Raw genomic sequence first — 15,998 nt, 5'->3', positions numbered from 1 at the left:
TAAGTATGGTTATGGTGGCAAGCAACATAAATGAAACTTCTCGAATATTTTTTTTAAAAAGTAGTGAGCAAATGGCACAATAAAATGGGTGGTTTTTAAACAATCAGGCTTATTGTGTATGATGACAGGCAGATGCTGCTCTCATTTGTCTCTTACCCCATCCTCCTTTCTTCAAGCAGACACAAGCCCTGCTGGGAGGACTGCATTCCACGAGTTTCAGATAGGACTTCCCTGACCTGGCCTAGGCCGGAGCTTGTTTACAGGATTCATTCAGAGATGGGCATTGAGTTAGACAGAATATTCTTTGAGAGTTTACATATGGCTACTTAACAAAAGAGAGAGTTTGTTCCTGCTGGGCTCACTTGAAGTGAAAATGCAGTAATTTGAAGCTGTCTGCAGCCCCTTTCTGTGACCAATGAAGGAGACTACCTATACTAGAAGAAAACGGACCAATATGCAAAGGAAAACAGAAACCAGCAGAGAGGAAGCACAAAAGGAAAGATGATACCATCTGAGTTCCTGGATCCAGCTGTGCCTGAAACTATTATTAACTCTGGTTCCTTGGGTGACGCTTGGACTTTTCAGTTATATGGACAAATAAATTATCTTTTGTGCTTCAGCTCTTCAGAGATGGGATCTGTCTTTAACACTCAAGAGCCCGCTTCAATGCATTTATCTATCCTAGAAAAAGAAGAGTAAATTCTTTCTCCCAGATATATGTATCCATATCATTCCAGCGAACTTCAGCACAGTTAAATTCAACACAATGAGACCGATGTTTCATTATATACCATCCATTGTGCTCAACACTTCAGATGATACAAATTTTAGTAAATAACTGTGTTAGGTCAGGTGTCCTAGAATCAGAGCTTGAGTGGGGAACTCATGTGTAAGTGATTTATTGAGGACATGCTCCTGTAAAGAAGCGAGGAAAGGACAGATGCTGAGCAAGGTCAAATTCAGCCTCAGTCTTACACTGGGATGAGCTAAGGGGCATAATTTGTACCACAGAGGTTGTCCAGCTTCAAGGCAAGAGACTTAAGGCTTTTTCATACCCTTGTATCAGTGAGTCCTTGGCTACTGGCTGCTCCATGGGAGACGAACTCCAAGGTAGTTCCGATTGCCTAAGGGCCCTCTGCGGAGGATAGCAGCTGTGAGCCTAGAGCAGCAATGCCCATGGCAGCTGGGGTGGGGCGCACACCCAGCTGTAAAAGGATCCAGGGGTATCTGTTGAGGTGCCAACAGCATCTGCTACAAGTAAAGTCCTTGCCTCCTTGGAAAATGTTAGAAAAGGTAATAGAAATAGCTTAGACAAATAAAAGAGAGAGAGAGAATGAGAATTTAATAGCAGTTGTTTGTGGGAATGCAAAAGGAAGGAAGAAATGGGGAAGGAAAGACTAAAACTTTCAGTGAAAGTATGTGTAACGCACTGGGGAATATATATCAACCAAATCCTGTGTTTCTTGGATTCCTCTGCTCTTTATAGTGTATCTTTCTGTCTCTTCCTTCTGTTATATTGCTACACCTGTTCTAAGAAGAGTAGACTTTGATTGGAAAAGTTTTAACTAACATCTTGAGTTGGGACTTTAAGAAGGACTTTGATAGGGAAAGAGGAAGTAGAGGGGAGTGGACATTTAGGCCAAGGAGCTTGGGATGACTGGATTGTGGAGCAAAGTGGGGGGTGCGGCTGGGCTAGAATGTGAGGGCCTTGGATGTCATGCCTGGAATGGGAGTGAGCAGGGATCAGGGTAAGGGTCTGGTCAAATCAGTGTTGGAAAATAAATGCAGAGGAGAAAGGGAGGAGGGTTGGGGAGTGCAGCTGAAAGTAGGAGGGAACTGGTGTCATGTCAGAGCCCAGAAGAGGCTGGCCATACAAAGCTGGGGAAAACAATCTACAAAGCAATTCTGATTTTCTATAATAAATAGCAAGAAGCAAGTAATTATATAAGTAGTGTTTATAAGATATATACATATGTATATCTGTCCATATACATATATTTGTATATATGTACCCAAATGCACTATATATGTGGTATATACATGGATAGTGTGTAGTTAGCCCTCCATATCTGCAGGTTCTGCACCTTCAGATTCAGCCAACCTTGGATCAAAAATATGTGGAAATAAAACAACAAAAAGTAACAATACAACAGTAAAAGATAATACAAATTAAAGATCAATACAGTATAACAACTATTTACACAGCATTTACAGCATATTAGGTATTATGTATAATCCGGAGATGATTTAAAGTACACAGGAGAATACACATAGGTTATATGTAAATACCATGCCATTTTATGTAAGGGACTTGAGCATCCGAGGATTCTGGTATTCTTGGGGTCCTGGAACCAATCCCATGTGGATACTGAGGGGCTGCTATACATACATCATATATGTTATGTATTTTTGTAATATGTATGTATACATATGATCTTAAAATCCATGTGTGAAGCAGAGTTAAATTTTCTTACTTTATAAAGAAATATAATAATTTATGTTTTAAAATTTATTCCTAGCGTACGTGAATGTGAATCGATTATAATTCTTGGTTTACGTAATGCTATTATTCCTGGTCCATCCCTGGCTTACTGTTTGTTTATTTCTTTACTTATTTATTATTTCTATTATTGCCTCAGTTCCCTTTTCCTCATCCTGGTTTGCACATCCCAGGTATAGTATGGTCCTAGGGCATCCAGGATAATATATAGACATAGTTCATTCATTTTTGCTGTGCCATGAAAGTGCATTTTGTGACTAAAACCACAGTTTATCCCTTTTCTTGGCAATGAACATTTGAATCATTTCCATTTTTTTGCTACTTTCAATTGTATTGCTGAGAACATTCGTGTACACATCTCCTGGTACACATGTGAAAGAGTTTCTCTTGGGTAGATGCCAAGAAGGGAAATTGCTAGTTGGTGGGGCATGCAAATACTTATCTTTACTGGAGAATTCCAAATCACTTTCTAAAGTTGTTGTACCAGTTTTCACCTGTACAGCTTAGTGTAAGAGTTCCTTTTGATTCACATCTCTAAAATTTGGTATTATTTACATTTTTTATTTTTTGTCTATCACAAATTTGTCCAAAACATTGGTAGTTTCTCAATCCATTGGCTGTAAAGTTATATTTTTATCTTCATTTGCATTTTCCTAATTACCATGGAGGTTAAACATCTCTTTGTACTTTGTAGCCAGTGATATTTCTGCTTCTATTTCATCCTTGTTCATACTTTTAAAATCCATTTTTAATTAGGGTGCTTTGTCTTTTTGTTATGCATGTAAATGAGCTCTTCATATACTCTTGATTCTAGTTATTTGTTAATTAATTGTGTTACAAATGAATTCTTTCAGTTGGTAATTGGTTGTTTTACTTTCTTTGTTTTTGATGACTAACAACATTTTAAGTTTCTTCCCAAATTTTCAATAACAAATACACATTTGTTTTAAAGTAGAAATAAATTTTTTAAAATATCCCAGGTGAAAGATTTAATATCAATTTCACTTTAAAAACGTGTGTTTATTTGAAAGAATATACACAAAAGTTTTAAAATTTAGTATAAAAGTTAAGATTATAAATATTACTAAGATTTTTATACTTTTGTATATTTGTTATGCAATTAATATTTACTTTCTGGAAATCAGCAAAGATATGACTGAAATTTTAGGAAGAAATTAAAATCTAACAGAGAAAGAAAAAAAGAGAATGTTTTATATGCCAAAATAAGGTGATTCCAACAGAGGCAACAGATCTAATGTCTTATATTATATAATGGGCCATAGGCCATCATTTCAAATGTAAACCATGTAAATTGCTTTAATTTCTTAAAATATGTAGCTCCAAAAAGGCTTTAAAAATAAGATAAGTGGGCCAGGCATGGTGGCTCACACCTGTAGTCCTAGCTACTTAGGAGGTGAAGGATAGAGAATCACTTGAGCCCAGAAGTTTGATGTTACAGTGAGCTATGATGACACCACAACACTTTAACCTGGAAGACAAAGCAAGACCCCTCTCTCAGAAAACAAACAAACAAACAAACAAAAACCCCCAAACAAAACCAAAACAAAACACAAACTATAATCATTGTCCTTAATTAGTATTATCATTACTGAATCAAAGAAGCTGAAGTTCAATACCAGGGCTGTATGATGAAAATCAACACAAAAAGCATATCCATTTCCTGGACATCACAGTGAAAAGACTGAGTTTTCCAGGGCCAGGTACACAGCTTCTTATAGGCCACAGCTGGGAAGAAAATACTAAATTCATGTTGGAAGAAGCAAATAAATAGAGGCAGGCTTAGAATGTCTGTCTTACCACGTAGGGGTGTGATATGGAAATTTATGAAACTGATCACAACCCTTAAACCACACTTTGTGGTATTGGGAGAGGTGTGTTAAAAAGCTAATTCAGCAAAAATGAGGACATATTGAATTCAGAATTTATTAGAACTTTAAATAGTAGCCTTCACTGATTTTGTTGCTAGCAAGATAATAGCTACATTGTATATATTTTTTAAAAATGTAACTATTGAAAAGATCAGGTAGGAGTTACAGATTTGCTTTGAAATTTCCTATGTGGTGACAACTATTGTTTGTATAATCTACCAAAGTTTTAAAATGGCTCTCACCTTCGTAAATGCACTTGATACCTTGATAATTCTCTGAAGCACAAGAGAATCATTAGTTCCAATGAGGCAATAGAATCTCAGAAGGTGCACATTCTCAGAGAAGCATAATGAGCAAGTGATAAAGCCAGGATCAAACCCAGTTCATTTTTCTCTAAATTCAGTGCTTTTTTTTTTTTTTTTTTTTCCTATCCCATAATGGAACCTAGAAAATATGGCCACTCAGTAATTGACTGAACTGCCAGGAATATGTGTTTTTTCATGTCCTAGATGTAGTTGAGAAATTAATCAGTTTTACAAGAGAAAATGCACTCCATTATGAAATAATTAAATCAGCTCCCCTCTTCCAGGGAAGAAAGGAAGGCAGCAGTTTAGCTACTCGAGGAAACCAAATGAGATATGGAGGCAAATTAAAACCAAGGAGTCAGTTGGAGAAGCCCTAAAGAGTAACACAGGTGTCGAAATACAGATATATCAGGGAGAAAGAATGCAAGACTCCTGCCAAGGCTCTATCTTAATTAAGCATGCAGCTATATACATGGGTCTTTTGGTTGCAGGGTAAGTGGAGTCCGGGGATAGGCAATGCCATCAGATTGAATCTGGGATGTCTGGTTTCATGGAGCAAGTTGGGGAAGGGTCAAGGGAGTGAATGCAAACTGCATGAGCAGAGACTTATGGTTGGTTGGGTCAGAGGCTCTGTGTAGGGGAGTATGAATGATAAACTTTAACACAGAAAGCAAAGGCCCTGGAAGATAGGGGGTGGGTCCTTGTTGAAATACATTGTATGTGGTTATAACAAAACACAGATGAAGAAGGATCATTCTTTCATTTAGTCATTCATTGAATAAACGTAAATCCAGTGTCAGATATAGGGAAATTAGAGATTTAAAAAACATTTATTTTGTCCAGAGAGAGTTCAAAGTTTATCTGCAGCTGGGGAGCCACATAAACAAATACGTCAGAATGCATTGGGATGCATGCAACACTAGAAGGCTCTGAAAACACCCAGGAATCCTTGTAAAAAGAGTCCACGTGTGAGCTGATCCTTGAAGGATGTCTAGGAGTTAGCAGTGGGAAGAAAGTGGAAGATGCTCTCTGGAAAGGGAGTAACTACAGAAAGACCTGCACTGGAGCCTGCAGACAGAGCCTGAGGTGGCCTAGAAAAAGCCAGCACCATGGAGAGGGTGAAATATGTAAACCACTGGGACTAGTGAAGTTGCCTTGAAAAAAAAAATTAAATTTGTTGTGAGCTTCTTGTCAGCCACAGAAGAAAGAGAAGCATGGCAAAATTATGTCATTCTCATTGTCACAAAGCACTCAGCTTCTTGTAGACCTCAAATCTACACAGGCCTTTAATTAGGAAATACTGAATTAAAAATGGGAAATTGTTAAAAAATCACCAAACTACTACTGAACACCCAACTATGTTATTCCAAATCAGTTGATATCTTTAGAAAGGGGCATTTTGGGTTTGAACCCAGATTAGAGAATATTAGAAAGGAAAAAACCTAAGAGCATCGGGTTTCAACCCATCTAGAGATAGAGGGACCAGTTTAGTGGGTTGAATTTCTGGAATTCTGGGAATTCCATTGACCAGAATATATTTCCTCTAAATAACATCAGAAATCCCAATATTATCAAAATATAAGGATGACAATATCTTCAAGGAAATAAAATAAGACCCATTAATTTTATACCCAAATTACTCATAAGCTACATGCACTGACATATTGATAAATATGTATGGTTTTGTCACTAGAATACTTGTTTATTCAGGCTCTTTCTGTTTTTGGTTGTAATTTGGCATGCCATTTGTCTAGAATCTCTCAACTTTATTAGTGTGCAATTCAATATATAAGGGTACAAAAACACACAAAAAATGTGACTTCATATACAGATGTATTCACTGTTTTCAATATTGCTGCAGATTTGTGCCCTAAGAGAATTTTAAGTTCTATTTTGTGCAGTTTTTTTTAATGTTTGGTGGTTTTATAAGTGAATATGCTACATTACTGAATAATTTCCTTTCAGGAGAAATCTTCCATTGTGACTGAGTATTGAGTGGAAACAAGTTCTTTCCTTCCACGTTTACATGTGTGACAACCGGAAGATTTTCTACAGGGAAGCTCTGGCTCCATTCACTTCAAACTTTGTTTCACCTTCATCCCAGATACTTCCAGAACTGTGCACCATTTGTGTTGCAATGGCAGATAAGGAAATAAACTGGAAAACAGGAATACTGTGGAAGCCATTACTACACACCAAATCAGCTAACAATAACATAACAAAACACAGAAATGACTGAAAACCATTGTGTATGTGCATATGTGTATGCGTGTGGTGTGTTGCATCCCATTAAAACCAAATTAAATGTACATCAAACTCAACTTTCCTATTGCATGCTAGGTTCTTTAGAAGCAGAAGCTGGGAGTCTATTTGGGGTGGGAAATGTTTTGTCAGGAATCTGCCGCTGAGAGGGGAAGGAGAGGAAGCAGGACCATGCGAAGGAAGACATCGGGCAGTGCTACAGAGAGCCATAGACACAATGTCACGTGGCAGAGTGCTGTGCATTGGGCTGAAATGCCTGTGCCTTTACAGCCCCCTCACTCAGTCACCAGGTGAGAGGCATGCCCTAGGAAAGGTGTGACCTCAGCAAGGTGGCCCTCTATAGCTAAGACCCTGAAGGAGCTGACACCTGCAGACTGCTGGCTACACTCCCTTCAGGGGAGATGCAAGTCCTTCCCTGAAGGGGGATTTGGGTGGCCGATCTCCAAGCCTGCCATGTTCCTTTCAGCCAGATTCCTAAAAATATCTGCAGCCATTCCAATGCCACCTGACAAAAACAGGAGAGTTACGTAGAAATTAGCCTGGAAAGAGTTAGTGGCCTAAGCCAATTGTGACCAAAGACATCTTATTTGCAGGTTTCAAAGAAATACATGACCATGTGGACAAATTGCTAGGGCCCTTCCAAGGACTTAATGGGTCCCGTGCAAGGGGCTCTGAATTTTAAGCATCATTATCGGCCATTAAACCTGTCCTTTGAACTGTGTGGTCAAAGTGTTATATCCCCAAAAAGCAATCACCCCAGTTGATTTCACAGATTAATCATACCGAACCTTTAAGGAAGAGGTTAATCCAGTGCAACTTAAACTATTCCAGAATACAGAAGTATAAAGCAGTTTTTGAAATGCTCTTTTTAAGAAGTTAGCATAATATTGAAACCTAAACCATATACATATAGGAAAAAAAAGTAAATTGCAGAATAAATTAATTTATTATATGGATAACAAACAGAATCCAGAAATGCATGAAAAGAATCACACTACAACCAAGTGGAACTTAATTCCAGAGTGTTGAAATGTTAGAAAAATCTATTCATGTAATTCATCTTAGAAATAGATCAAAAGAGAAAAATGATATGATTATCTCTAAAGATGCTGAAAATATATTGGATGAAATTCAATAGCTCATCTTAACAAAACTTTAAAAATAAAGAAAGATGAATGCTTCTTTATATGACTATATGAATATATATTTTAATTATATCTTAGCCTCAAAATCAAAATTGTGCTTAATGAAGAAACAATAGACTCATTAAATTCAATTCCAACAAGATTTGGGGAAATCTAGATAAATGGAATATAAAAATAATATGAAAATTAAACAAGCAGATAGAACCAAGAAAATGCTGGAAAAGAAGAGTGATAAAAGGAACATAGTTTTTCCAGGTACTAAAACATATTCTACATCTACACTAATTAAAACAGTGTTGCCATTGTACATGCATACACAGACAGGCCAGTGAAATACAGCAGAAATCCTAGAATATAAATACAAATACATAGGAGAACTTAATATATAAAAAAGGAGTAAAACTGACTTTAAAAATGGAGCTGGGAAAACAGGGTATCTGAAATAAATATATATGTAGCTGGCTCCTGACCTCACCCACACTTGAAAATGAGCTCTATATTTTTAAAAGATTCAAGACAAATTGAAAGCATAAAATACTAGAAGAAAATATGTAAGAATTCTTTAAAAATAATCTTGGCTAGAGGAAGTCATTTCTTATAACACAAAACCAACATGAAAAACTTATAAGTTTAACCACATAAATGTAAAAATAGAATTCTGCAAAGGAAAAAAGTCAAGTAAAAGACAAACCACAAAGTAGGAGCAAATATTTTCAACTCACATTGCAAATATAGAGATCATCTATTTTATAGAGAACTTCTACAAATCAGTACAGAAAAGACAAAAACCTAAAAGAAAAATAAGCAAATGACTTCAATAGACAGTTCATAAAATAGGAAATACAAATGGTATGTATACATGTAAGTAGATGCTCAGCCTAATAATAAAAGAAATGCCAATTAAAACTACAATGAGATATCATTTTCTACCTATCAAATTGGTAAAGTTAAGAACATTTAATAACATTCTGTGCCAATGGGTGTGTGAGGAAATGAGAACTCTCCTATAATGGGATTCCTCCTTGAAGGGCAATTGACGATATTGATTCACTTTACAAATGACTGTCTCCTTTAATCCAGGAATTCTACCTCTAGAAATTTATCCTCTTAATGCAGAAATGGTTGAGTATCTGAAATTTCATGTGATCCACCATAGTACTTAAAATTTATCAAAATGAGTCTACAAAGAAAACATACGATAGGAACAACCTAAGTGTCCATCAATAGAAGACTAATTAAATAAATTATGGTACATCCTTTCAATGAAAAACCATTTTAAAATGAGGTATTTCCACTTATACTGGTCTGAAATATAATTCCATACTATTCCAAAATAGTGTGTATAGTATGCCTCTGTTTGAGTAAAAAATATGAAAAAGAATATATTCAAGTATATTTTCTTGCATAAGCAAAAAGTTTCTCTGGCAAGCTACATAAGAAAGAAGATCATTATATTACTTGCCTTTGAGGAAGAAAGCTAGGTGGTTAGTAGCAGAGATGCAGGGACACTCTTGTATTAATAACTTATCCAAAGAATATTGCAAATAACCTAAGATATGAGCCTTAGTAATACGTAAATTTAGTTTTCCATGGAATAGATATTTATTGAGTAGTTACAATTGATGCTAGACATAGTTCTAAGTGTCAGGTGGCAGCAGAAAGCAAAGCAGACAAATTCCCTGCCCTCCTGGTGATGATATTCTAGTAGGCGGAGAAAGACAATTCACAAAGAAGTTTATAAACACCATGAGGTAATAAATGCCAAGAGAGGATAAATTTGTTATGAAATAAATGAAGTAAAATAGAGAGGGTGGTTAGAGAAGGTTTCTCTAGTAAGGAGATAGTTGAGCAAAAGTCTTGACACCCAAGGAGGTTACGGAGCCGTGAGAATCCAGGCAGGAAGATCCTTCCAGACAGAGAGAAAGCAAATATAAAAGCCCTGAAGCATGAGCCCCTCAGTGTGTGTGAGGAACAGCAGGCTCCAGTGTGGCTGGAGTGGGGGAATGAGGAGTATGGTAGAAGCTAAGAGCAGAATGTTTGGGGGATGCAAATCATGTTGGCCTTTCGGCCAGAATAAAGATATTGATTTAATAGTCATTTCCATGACAGCTTCAGCCCTAGTCAAGAAACAGAGTTTGATGGGAAACAAGGTGCAAAAATCAAGAGGACCTGAGCCCAGAAAAAAATAGAGGAGGAACCTCTGGGGAGAGAAGAAGACACAGCACTGAGAGCAGTGAGCCTCACTGTGTCTTTTGAAAAATGACAGGAGCACCTGAATATGGACAAAGAGAGCCTCAGGCCAGAGCACAGATGTCTAATGGGCAGTTACATGAACATAGAATTAGATCCATTGTGTATACTCACACCCAAATCAGCTCCCATATAATCAATTGGTTTTCATGTTATCTTTTCTAGAAGTGAAAATTGTCAACTACCATAGAGATCTTTGATGCTCACCTCCTCTGGATAAGCACTGGGGTTCTTTATAGATTTTGAAAGTCTCACTTAGCTGAACAAATATTGTAAACCCTTTTATAGATTCTAAGTGTTTTATGGCATAAGGACTGTGACCTTTTCAAATATGTGATCAGTACTCTTACAAGTAGCCTTTTTGAAGTTTGCTAACATATATGGCCACAGGTCTCTCCTGTGCTAAGCTTTAAAATGTCTTATCTTCCCTACCTGTGTGTCGTGAAGTCCTTCCACTGCTGCCGAAAACAGAGCAAATATTGGAGGGGCGTTGGATTCAATTCAAGCACATACAAAAAAAACCTTCTAAAATTTGCATTAAGGACTTATGCTGTGGTGGACATGAGCCTGTGAAATCATTCTTTTCCTTCAATGCAATTCTTATGAACAGCACACTTCTGTTTTTAAATGGATGAAGTTCATAGGGGGATAGGTTGACTCAATGTGAGATTAAACTTTCTGACACAACTGTTCAACAATGGGACAGGATGCTTCAAAAAGTAGAGACTATTCAAAAAGAATGCAGTGACCACTTTTCAGTGACATTAAAGGAGGAATTCACGAGTAGGTAGAGTTTTGAATGAAATACTTTTAGGTTTCTTCCAACTCCAAGAAGCTATGAATGTGTCATTCTAAAATTCTACCTCTGCCTTTTGCATTCTGTATTTAGTATTTTGTCAGATCCATCTGGATCTTACTCAGGGGGCCAGAACTAACTAAAGATTTTGCTGTTCATGGGCATGTCTACTGAATTGGAGGCAGGTTACCTCCCTGGACTCTCCCAAGCTAGCAGAGCTAGAATAAGAAGCTGGACCACAGACAAAGGAGTTTATAAGGGGTGCCTTAGGTGGCACTTGCTAGAAGCAAGCCCTGAGATGAGGGAGAAGGACAGGAAACGGATGAAAGCAAAGCAAGGGTGCTGTTTCAGGCAGAGTCCCAGCCTCATTCTTCTCCCCCAGGCGATCTCTGGGGTGTAAATGACTGTGTTAATCCACTTTGCATTGCTATAAAGGAAATACCTGAGGCTGGGTAATTTATAAATAAAAGAAGTTTATTTGGTTCACGGGTCTGCAGACTGTACAAACATCAAACCAGCATCTGCTTCTCGTGAGGGCTTCAGGCAGCTTCCAATTGAGGTGGAAGGTGAAGATGTCACATGGGGAGAGAAGGTGAAGGTGTCACATGAGGAGAGAAGGTGAAAGTGTCACATGGGGAGAGAAGGTGAAGATGTCACATGGGGAGAGAAGGTGAAGGTGTCACATGGGGAGAGAAGGTGAAAGTGTCACATGGGGAGAGAGGGTGAAGGTGTCACATGGGGAGAGAAGGTGAAGGTGCCACATGGGGAGAGAAGGTGAAAGTATCACATGGGGAGAGAAGGTGAAGGTGTCACATGGGGAGAGAAGGTGAAGGTGTCACATGGGGAGAGAAGGTGAAGGTGTCACACGGGGAGAGAAAGTGAAGGGGTCACACGGGGAGAGAAGGTGAAGGTGTCACATGGGGAGAGAAGGTGAAGGTGTCACATGGGGAGAGAAGGTGAAGGTGTCACATGGGGAGAGAAGGTGAAGGTGTCACATGGGGAGAGAAGGTGAAGGTGTCACATGGGGAGAGAAGCAGCAAGAGAGGGAGGAGATGGTGCCAGGCTCTTTTATTTTTATTTTTTTCCCCTTAGTTCAGCATATTATAGGAGTACAAACATTAAGTTTACCTACATTGCCCTTGCCCCCCTCTCTCCTCGAGTCAGAGCTTCAAGCGTGTCCATCCCCCAGATGGTGCGCATCGCACTCATTATGTATGTATATACCCATCCCCTCCTCCCCCCTCCTACCTGCCCAATGCCCGATAAATTTTTTTTTTTTTTAACATTTTGGTTACATTTTATATCTTTGCCTCTCCCTAGCAAGGGTTAGAGGTATGCCCTTCCCCTCCACAATGCTCTCCACATCCCTCAGATGTGGGACTACCTCCCAACCCCTGAATCCCTGGTGAACACCACCACCCTTGAGCGCCATAGTGTTCATCAGTCAGTACCAATTTGATGACGAGTACATGTGGAGCCCACTTTTCTGATCTTTTGTCACCTCACTTCGGATAATGGGCTTAAGCTCAATCAAGGATAATATAAGCTGTGCTAGCTGGCTGTAGTTTCTTAGAATTAAGTAATATTTCATTGGAAACATACACCAAATTTTAATAATCCACTCATGATTGAATTAATAATCCACTCAATGAATTGATGAATTTAATAATCCATTCATGAATTGATCCACTCAACACTTGTGTTGTTTCCACATCCTTGCAATAGTGAATTGAGCTCTTGTGTGAAAGAGCAAGAGCTCTGCCAAAGCAAGAGCTCACTCATCGTGGGGAGGGCACCAACCCATCCATGAGGGATCCGCTTCATGAAGCAAACATGAGAATTGGAGGGACAAATGTCCAAACCATGTCAATTACTTTTCAGAGTTTGCCCCAACTTAATGCGAGTGAGCTGGGCTCACATTTCCACTCTAGGCAGTCATTGGCTAAGATATTAACTCCTAGGCTCTCCATGCTCATGAAGAAGAAGGCTTCAGTAACTTGAGGGAAGACCCTCTAAAGAGATTCACAGATGTGGAACTTCAGAAGCAAAAACACACAAAGTTTGTTCTAAACAAACTTTAGAAACAAACATTCCTGGGAAGGACACACAGTCAAGTTAAAGGGGATTCGAGTGAATCTGAGCAGAAAGCTAACAGTGTCTCCCAACAAGCTCATGGCAAAGAATATAGAATCCAACCTCAAGTCCAAGTCCTATGACCATAAAAATGGTTAGAAGAAAATGTATCAGGAGAAGTTCAGATATTGAATTCAAACTAGATATGAGTGGTTCTTTCAGGACTACAGAAGTTAATTTTGTGACAGTGACGGAGGTTTAAATTTATGTGATATATCAGCCAGGGTTCTGCAAAGAAACAGAACCCATAAGATATATACATATATCACACTTACACATATTACATATGTATATGCACATATTATATATGGATATTACACATGTATACTATACATGTAATATATGTGTTTTTTAAATACATTATTAATATATATGGAGAGAGGGAAAGAGATTTATTTTAAGAAATTGGTTCGTGCAATTATGCGGGCTGGCAAATCCAAATTTGTAGGGAAAGCCAGCAGGCTAAAAACACAGGCAGGAGTTGATGTTGCAGTCTTGAGGCAAAATTTCTCTGGAAAATCTTAGTTTTTGCTCTTAAAACCTTCACCTGATGAATTACTCCCACCCATATTATCTTTACTTAAGGTCAACTGGTTATTGATGTTAACCACATCCTTGAAGTACCTTCACGGCAAACACCTAGACTAGTGTTTGGTTAAATCACTGGATACAACAGTCTGGCTGACGTGACACAGAAAAATAACCATCACATGAAATATTCTGTGCATCGCTGAGGGTCTTCCTAGAAGTTAAAGAAATTTTGTGGATTCCAGCAACACGTGCTGGAGCGAGGGAGTGAGTCTTTCTACTGGTTGCTAACTACTCATATTCTTGTGTGGACCTGAGATCCAAGTTTATTCACCTGCTAATCCACACTCGGGTTAGGAATCTCATCATAGGGATTGGCTTCAAGCATGACGTTTAAAATAAGTGAACCACCTGATGCTATGTTTATGTTATGGATTAAAGAACACATTTATTAATGAGAGGCCTTTTTATAGTTCCTTCAGAATGAATAATCATCTCTTGGATCAAGGAAGATCTCGTGCATATCTGTAAGTTGTCATGATGTGAAAACATTGGCTGAGAGGGAGGCTGCCTGGGAACAAGACGTGCAAATCATGGGGACTTGTTAGCACTGCTATTCTTTTCCTTGCTATCTATCAAGCATGGCTGTAGTAAATAACACACAGGAATCCTCCATTTCCAACAAATGATGGTTGTAGTTGACAACAGAAAGTTAGCTCTGACTTTCCGTTGATGGTTCTCAACTTTCCCCTCTCAACACAGCTGAGGAATACAAATTTCTCCCATTAGCAACAAAGGTTCTTTACAGAGTGAAGACAGAAATATCGCCCACAGAAGCTCAGTGTGGAGGGAGGAGGGGGACAACCTTCATAGCATGGTTCTGCCCTGTCTCTTCAGTGTATACTGCCACTGAAAACCATCCTGCCTAGTACTAATAATAAGATTATGCTTAGCAAGTCATCATATATACAATGGACATTCAATATATATATTCTGAGTAGAATTGAATCTGCTGAACTTCTATTTAAGATTGGACAGGTAGGCTACATCAGCTTTAAGCTTCCTTCTCTCGGCTCTCCAACGGGAATCCTGTGACATGAATACCATCATTAATGAATTTGTTATTAGTGGTATAGAATGAAGGAGTAGCTTTTATAAGGCTCTTAATAGTTTATCTATGGCCACAGTAATGCTACGTGACAAACAACCCCAAACCCTCTATGGCAAACAACAATAAACAAGTACTTGGTTTGTGAGTCCTCAGGGTTCCGTTGATCTGAACTGGGGTTAGTTAGCTGGTGTTGGCTGGGTTTGCTCAAGTGCCTACTGACAGTTACAAGTTAGCCAGAAGCCTCTGCTGATCTTGGCTGCGCTCACTCCAAGTCTGGGAGTTGGATGGCTGTTGGCCGATCTTGCTTGGCCACATCTGGGATGCTTCATTTCTTCCTCCAGTGAGCTCCTCCTTCATTCATCCCACATCTGGGATGCATATTTCTTCCTCCAGTGAGCTAGCCCCGCCATGTGTTCATGGCAGTTGTACATGTTCAAGAGCAGGTAACAAAGCCAGGGCCTCCTAAGGCTTGAGCTCAGAAGGCTTGCGCATGGTCACTTTTGCCGATTTCTGTTGGCCTCAGCAAGTCGCAAGGCCAGCACATAGTCAATGTGTGGGGAAACAGACTTTATCTCTCTTTAGTGAGAAGAACTGCAATGTCACATAGCAAAGGGGATGATTACACTGAGAGATGAGAAAATGAGCCATATTTATAGTCAATCTATCATAGGCTCTAACTCGTTAGCATGAAATCAAATTCTAGCAGTCCTGTCTCCCAGTCCACCCACAGGATCTGGCTGTCCCTGCTAGGAATAGGTCAGAAACAAAGTCGTAGGAACTATTTTTCTTTGCTTCTACTTGGGATCTCTGACTTTTCAAGGATCACTCAGCTGACTGACCCTCTGGGACACTGGGCACAAGACCGAAATACTCCAGCTCCTCTTCTCTCCTCCCCTACATTCTTCAAGTCTAGATCATAAGATGTCCTGCCCCAGCATACTATTTTATTCCTTACATCTTTTTAACATCATATTTTAATTAGTAGGATAATCTCCAGGTTTTGCAATTGCCTGTTACCTCATAACTGCTCAATAAATGGTAGCTATTATCATTATAGTACAGATATTCAGAATAAGGTG

The sequence above is a fragment of the Microcebus murinus genome, chromosome 3 (assembly GCF_040939455.1).
Source record: "Microcebus murinus isolate Inina chromosome 3, M.murinus_Inina_mat1.0, whole genome shotgun sequence".
NCBI classification, from domain to species: Eukaryota; Metazoa; Chordata; class Mammalia; order Primates; family Cheirogaleidae; genus Microcebus; species Microcebus murinus.
This window is presented reverse-complemented; position numbering follows the sequence as displayed.